Source organism: Delphinapterus leucas, chromosome 9, assembly GCF_059928025.1.
Source record: "Delphinapterus leucas isolate spDelLeu-1000000601 "Yukka" chromosome 9, BTC_Dleu_Yukka2, whole genome shotgun sequence".
Classification (NCBI taxonomy): domain Eukaryota; kingdom Metazoa; phylum Chordata; class Mammalia; order Artiodactyla; family Monodontidae; genus Delphinapterus; species Delphinapterus leucas.
The window spans coordinates 47,116,452-47,123,747 of record NC_143137.1 but is presented as its reverse complement, the minus strand read 5'-3'; positions in this window follow the sequence as shown (position 1 = coordinate 47,123,747).

The window sequence follows — 7,296 nt, the reverse complement described above, 5'->3', positions numbered from 1 at the left end:
GTGTGGCTGCCTCACAGTGGGTCTACTCGCCCCCACTATGGTTATTTTCCCATCCCTGAATAGAGCTGTACTAGGTGTCCTCAGCAACTAGAAGAACCCCTGTATTGATTCCCTGACCTGGGTGATGAGCCTTATTATGGTAGGCAGGACCATGCAGAAGCCACCTGGAATTTCCTCTTCTTACCTAAGAGTAAAGTAAAAGCAATACCACACCCCTGGGAGAATTGCAGAGATTAGTATTCCCATCTAATATTTGAACAAGACAGGGGTTGTTCCACCACATCCTCATTTAACTTATCTGTTTGACATGACAGAAGGAAGATGGTTATCGGAGAATGACTATGGATTCTTATAGAATCATTCAGGTACCGGACCAGATGTAGCCTCTTTACTGGATAACACAGCAGTGCTCCTGGTACTTTGAAGGCAAGCATTGATCTGGCAGTTGCTTTTTTCCCTCAACACCAAATTAGCAACGATCCCCAGATGGAGTTTGCTCCCAATTAGCAGGATCAGCAAAACACCCTCCCTGTCTTACCTCAGACCTCTGTGACCCTTCCGCTGTCTGACAACATCTAGTCTGCAGGGGCCTTGATCATCGTGATATTCCCCAGAACACCATGCTAATATATTACATTATTGACACGGTGAGCAGGAAGCAGCACATACTCTCGATGCCTTAATAAGACATATGTAGGCCAGAGGGTGGGAGAGAAATGCCAAGAAAAGTCAAAGGCCTACTACCTCAGTGACGTTTCTAAGGGGTCCAGGGGTCTGAGAAATGTTGGCATTTCCTCTCCAAATAGAAGGGCAAATTGCTATACTTTGTATCACCTACCATTGAGAAAGAGCTACAGTGTTCTCTATCTCTTGATTTTTGAGATAACATAGCCTCTTTCTGAGTGTATTGTTCAAAACAACATTTGAGTAATCCACAAAGCTGCCAAGTTTTGTGTGGGGACCAGAGCAAAAAAAGCCTCCCTAGCAGCGTTTCTCAGCATCAGCAGTGTTGACATTTCGGGGACAAATAATTCTTCAATGTGGGAGGCTATCTGCAAATTGTAGGATGTTGTTTAGCAGCATCCCTGGCCTCTACGTCCGGTTGTGACATCCAGAAATCTCTACAGACATCGCCAGATATCCTATGGGGAGCAAAACTGCTGTCACTTGAGAATCCCTGGCCTACAGCATGTCTAGGTAAGCCTCGAGGTGAGTAAAGCACTGGCTGACGCTTAACTGCAACCTCGTGAGAGACCCCCGAGCCAGATCTTTCTAACTAAGCTATTCCCGGATTCCTGACTCTCAGAAACCATGAGAGATAATGAATGCTTGTTGCTAAGTTTGGGGATAATTTGTTTTGCAGCAATACACTGATCTACCAAGCCATACGGCTGGCGTACACAGCAGCAATTGTCGTCCAGTGTAGGTAGTGTACACCAGACTGGAGTCGAGCAGGTCCTGAATGTGCAGGCGAGCTCCGTGAGCAGGCAGCTCCTACTCCCATAGCATCTCCTCTTGCTGCACTGTAAGTCTCCCTCAACCCACGCCTTTGTCCTTTTGGGATTGACAGATGGTGGAGGAAGAAACTGTTTGGACCAGGTTCGCAGATGGTCCCTTACAATTTGAAGGCATCAGATAGAGGTGGACTGTAGAAGCATCATGGCCCAAAGCAGGAATGCGGTAAGAGAAGCTCTCTCAAGGCTGAACCCTGAGCAGTTGTCCACTTTGTCTGGATGGAGAGATGGCCAGAGTAGGGGTATATGCCAATTCGTGGGTGACTAGGGGTTTGGTATACTGGTGGCACACGAGTCTGAGGAAGACGTTTGCAGATGAATCTCTAAATATGGGCACCCTCCTATGTGAATGCTCTCCGTAGGGCATCCGGAATGAGGCTCTCAGGAACCAATTGGACGGGATGCCCATTTTGTGGATGTCAGGCAGCCCCTTTCCCAGCCACCCTGAGGCTTGCTCAGTAGGCTCACGTAGGATGTGGCCATTGTGGCAGGAAGCCAAGTCACGTGTGGGCTCAACAATATGGACTTCCCCTCCACAAGGCTGCTCTGGCTGTTGTCACTGCTGGAGGCCTAAGCTGCTGACAGCAGAGACTAACGCTGAGCCCTGATGCAGCATCATTCCCCAGGGGGGCCAGCCAGCCACCTAGTAGCAAGTTTATTACATTGAACTCTTTCCATTGTGGAAAGAAACGTTATTGGAATAGTCACACTCCTTAGAAAGGAAGGTTTAGATCATCTTGCCAGGAAGGAACCCCAAACAACTGAAGTGTTGGTTAAAGGCAAATGGAACATGGGTTAGACACCGGAAGAAGCTCATTAACGATTATTATTCAACTATTATCATTATCAATCAACTAGTTTTGTTACCAGTTACCAAAACAAGAACTTGTGCAACTCTGCGTTTTCTTCTTTGCTTGTTAAGCATAACACTGAGTGTCGTTGGTGGTTACATTTACAATTTAGTCTTTAGGTTAAGGAATATCCAAGGTGCTATGGTGACTAAAAGAGAAGAACTGACATCACCCACAGCTCAGTACAGTGGCTGAGGCTGCCTCCTTCTAGCAGTGCCACTCCGTGTTACCCCTTTTGGGGACAGAGCGAGCCTACGTTCATTTATATGACGCGGAAGTATGACGTTGGATGGATGCAATGGAATGTGTGGACCTGAGTAGCAAAAGAATGGACATACCGGATTGTGTCTCTTGGCTGTTAGGTCCGAATTCATCCTTCTAGATACTCTCCATCCCCCTTTCCAGACTCACTCATCTGGCCAATTTCATGTTAGGTTCTTCCAGTGGGAGGCCTAGGTAGTAGGTCCCTGTGTGAGAGAAAGAGATTAATCATTTCCCCGGCTACTGGCGGCAGCAGGATTGTGCAGCTAGGCTTCACTGCTTGTGCTACAAGCTCCACAAGCCTGGGGGTGGTATCAGCAACACTGGCAGTAAGTAGCCACTCATAGGATCCAGCCGAGGGACAGTGGCAGCTTCCCATGCTTTAGGTTACAGCTGCCTCCTTTCTCTGCTCCTACCCCTTCCAGCAGTTTTTAACCAGTTCCCTACACTGCAACCTTCTCTGCTTGAAATATATATAGTGGTTTCTACTCTCCTGTTTGGACACCGAGTGCTACAGAGGTCTTTCTGTATCAGAACAAAGTCAGCTTCCTCATTCTCTAGCTTAAAAAAAGAAAAAACAGTGCATCATATTTATATAAGAAGACCCAGATAATGGATACTTAAGTTGCTCTCAATCTTCTTTCTTAATCAGTAAGGGCAATAAAGACATTTCCATTTTAGGAAAGTATCGTCAAGGCATATATTTGGCAATGTTTGTCTCTTCCTCAATCTGGAACGTAGATACCTGCTAAAGTTCTTATGCAGGGATCTAAATGGCTGTTATGAGATTCAACTAGACTGTAGAATCTAGAGAGTGTCCACCTGCAGCTAGCTATTTATTGCTTAATAAATATTCTAAGGTACTGTCCACATATATCCTAGTCTTATCTCTTCCAAATGAATTTCAAGCACCTTGAGGCTGGATCTTATATCACATTTTGAATATGTTAATGGGGTGTGGGGAGAAGTTTTAGTAGTGCCTCTGCCCTTATGATTAATGTCATCTGAATGTGCCATCTGATTGGCAGTCTGGGAAGAGCCCTACATGCCTTCATGCGAATGGGGCTCAGGTTTTCTCTTGAGAAAGAAGCTGATGACACAGCTAACACCGCCACATAGCGTTGTGGCTCAGATCGAGGTCCAGTTAATTTTATTATTGGTCTTACTCCAAATCCCTTTCCTGGAGGCAGTGCTCCTTAGAAACCATTTTCCCTTAATTATAAAATATTTTAATTGATTTGTGGGCAGTGCTCTAATTCCACCTGTGCGGCCTGTCCCCTTGGTCCACCTCGGGGCTGGAAGGCTGCCCAGCCCAGCACAATGCCCTCGTCCCCACGAGGCTGCCTCAGTCCCCATCTCAGCCATCTGATATTCTGCTTCCGCTAGACGAAAGAATGAAGGCCTCTTTAGCTCTTTGCTAACACCATCCTTCTACTCTGTTTTCTGATTGTATCTTCTTTAATTAAACAGCACTTCTGCTATCTTCTCATCTTTTAGGTATTCAGATCATTCTGGCATTCTACTTCCAGCTCTTAGATTTATTTGAATTTTCTAAAATGGGAAAGGTTGGGTCCTGTGGACAGTTGCCATGCCAACTCCCAATCAGCCTTTTCCTTGGGAGGATTTTTCTTTAGCTGCTCTACACTTTCACAGCAACTTATAGTGTGACAGGAATCTTCAAACATTCACAAGCAACTTGGCCAATAGGGATGTGGGGCTGCAGTTCCTAAGATGAATATCCAGGCTTCTTCCACGAGGGTTCTACTTTCATAATCTTCAACATAATCCCTTTAAAGCACGAATCCCTGGCAAATCTAAGCTGCTATGGTATGAAAATTCTAATTAAAGGCAACAATCAAAGCTGCTTTTGGTGGTAATGCTGTTATACTGTCAACCTCATTGTCAGTCAGATTAACAAAATACACTTCTAATAACCCAGCTAATGCAGGGAGAAATAAACAGCCAGGTCCATTTAACTCTCAGAAGCTTAAATGCTGTTAAATCACATTTCCTGTTTATGAGGCTGAATCTGAGAAGATATGCATTAATTATATTTCCAAATAGTCCAAAAACATGATAAGGCATGCATGAAAAGGAAAATTTTTAATTTTTTATATTTCAGTAATAATCACACATAACAGTGATTTACGATCGCTTCTACTACAGTTAACAAAATAGTTTATACTGAACATTTAATAGATTAAACAGCAGTTATCCAAGATAAATCGTCCATTGATATGCTCATTTTCTCGATAGCCACATCCACAGGCTAAGTCCACAACTGGATCACATCCACATTTCATGGTAATTGGTTTTAAAACTATCAAAACAGGAGGAACATGGAAATTCCATCCGCAAATCCTCAACGGCCCATTGGAGATCTCTTAATGCATGTGCTTTTCTTTTCATGAGAATTCCACATGCAAGTTGTGAAGCAGAGGAAGGTGCTATTAGAAGTACCAGGTCTGACATCAACACGAATTGGTTTTACCTCTTGCTGGTATGTATTCCCTATGCTCACATTCGAAGAAAACCCAGAAAACTCTTAGATCTCCATCTGAATTTCAGTCAAAGGATTCAGTTCTGCCTCTTTCATCCCAGCCCAGTTTTCCTGTCAGGAGCACCACTGGTTTTCTCTTTAGCCGTCAGCACATTTGGAACAGATTTTTCTTTCTGGGAAAAGATTCTACAGCAGTCTAGGTTTTAGTTTATAATTTCATTATAAATAAGAGAGACTTTTAAAGAGTCACTTCAGAATCACTGCACAGCTTCATCTGGGATTTGGCCAACAGTTGTTAGAGTTCTATTAAATCAGCTTTCTTCTAACAGTGAAAAGAAGAGGTGGAAATTCTGTATTTTCTCAAATCCTCAACCGCTGCATCAAATAGCTAAGAAAGATTAAAAATAAAACAACATGGAGTATTTTGGGACTGTACATTCTAGTTTTGTTTTGTTTCCCCAGAGACGAAGAGAATTGAGAAAATGTCATCTTAGCATATGTAATTTGAAGTCTGTCCCTTCTACCCGAGCCTAGAATCCTCTTGTTAGGCATAACATAGGGTGAGGAATATGTTGTTATTACAGACAGGGCTTAGCTTGTAGCTGACAAAGGAGCACTGCTATGACAGAAGATGGAATTTTTATTTGTAATGGAAGAAAGGGTTGACTTTCTAAATACCTAGTGGTAGATCGAAATTTTAAAGAAAGCTAGATAAAAATCTATTTTCAGAGCCTTGTTGCTTCCTAAGAGTGAAACTAGAATTTCCCTTCTTAACCCCAAGATAGATAAACACTTCTGTTTCACACAAAACACCACAAATCAAATGATGGCCAGACTTTCAGTTTCCCATTAGAAAATACCTTGGTTCATTCAACAGTAAATATTAATGAACACTTGTGAAGTGCCAGCTGCTCTATTAGAAGCTGTATGAGTACGGGGTTGAACACAAGAGACCAAAGTCCCTGTCTTTATAGAGCTCACGCAAGCTTCGTAAGGGCTTCTGGAGTGAATTGAAACATTAACAAAGCGTTGATATGATGAACAAACTAGTGTTCTTCACTAAATGGGTGAAGTCGCAAATGTGATAAGAATCATTAATTTAAAAATACTACATAAAGAACTTCTGCGACATTCTTTTCCTTTATGTAGCACTGAGGTCCCTGAACTTCTTCACTGTTGTGCTAATTGTAATGAACAGAACTTCTATATTCATTTGTCCCGTGCAAAGGGTTGTTTTCCGGAAACTATCTCGCTGAAGAGAAAAAAGTCTCTTTTCTGGGGAGGTTCAGACATGGAGCTGTAAATGATTCTGGCAGGATGAGTGCTGAAGGGAGAGGATATTAGCAATTGGAAAATGGCTTTGTTGCCAGAGGCTACATACGAAGGCATTAGAAGCCACATGATAGAATTAGACGGAGGATCTGTACAGGTCTGGTTAAGCTTAAAATGTCTAACAACCCACCAGGAATTGATTGTAGGACAGCCTTAGAGCAGCCAAATGTACCTTTTATTATCTCTGAGAAGGGAGTCTTATTTTGAAATCCAGAATTTTGGGAGAGTGATCATGACTAAAGTCCTAGATGCTTTGCTCTACTCCACCCACCCCGCTCCTCAGTTTTGGTACCCAGCTCCATCCCACTGTGCCTTCTCATTTAAAAGAGCTCCAACCTTGAACGTCCCCATTGCCGAAAAAGGAAAGAGGAAGAGAAAGAGGAAGACAGGAAATACTTCTCTGCTACTGCAAGTGATTTGAAGGTTTGGGACTGTGCTGGCTGATGTATAGCCGCTTCTGTCCTTAGACAAGTCCCAACCATCGGGTCACCTGGGCTCCCCCCTCCATCTGGCTCTAATCATCTCAGCCAAACTTAGGGTTGTTTGTTGGTGGCTGTGATTTTCTTTTCTTAAATTTCTCATTAATTTTGTCCTGCCTTAGTTTTGTTTTCCTTTTAGTAATGCAAGTCTTGAATAAATTAATTTGTTGCTCATGAGCAAAAAAGTGGCTTCAGCAACCAGCCCAAAACATCCTCAAGCTATAACAATGTTGATTCGCCTGTAAAAATCTGCATTTACTCTACTCAAACTTAATGGTGTCTTCCTTTTGGGCCATGAACACACACATTATATTTCTCCGGGGGCTAAGAGGACACCTCAGCACAGGTCCTACAGTTCT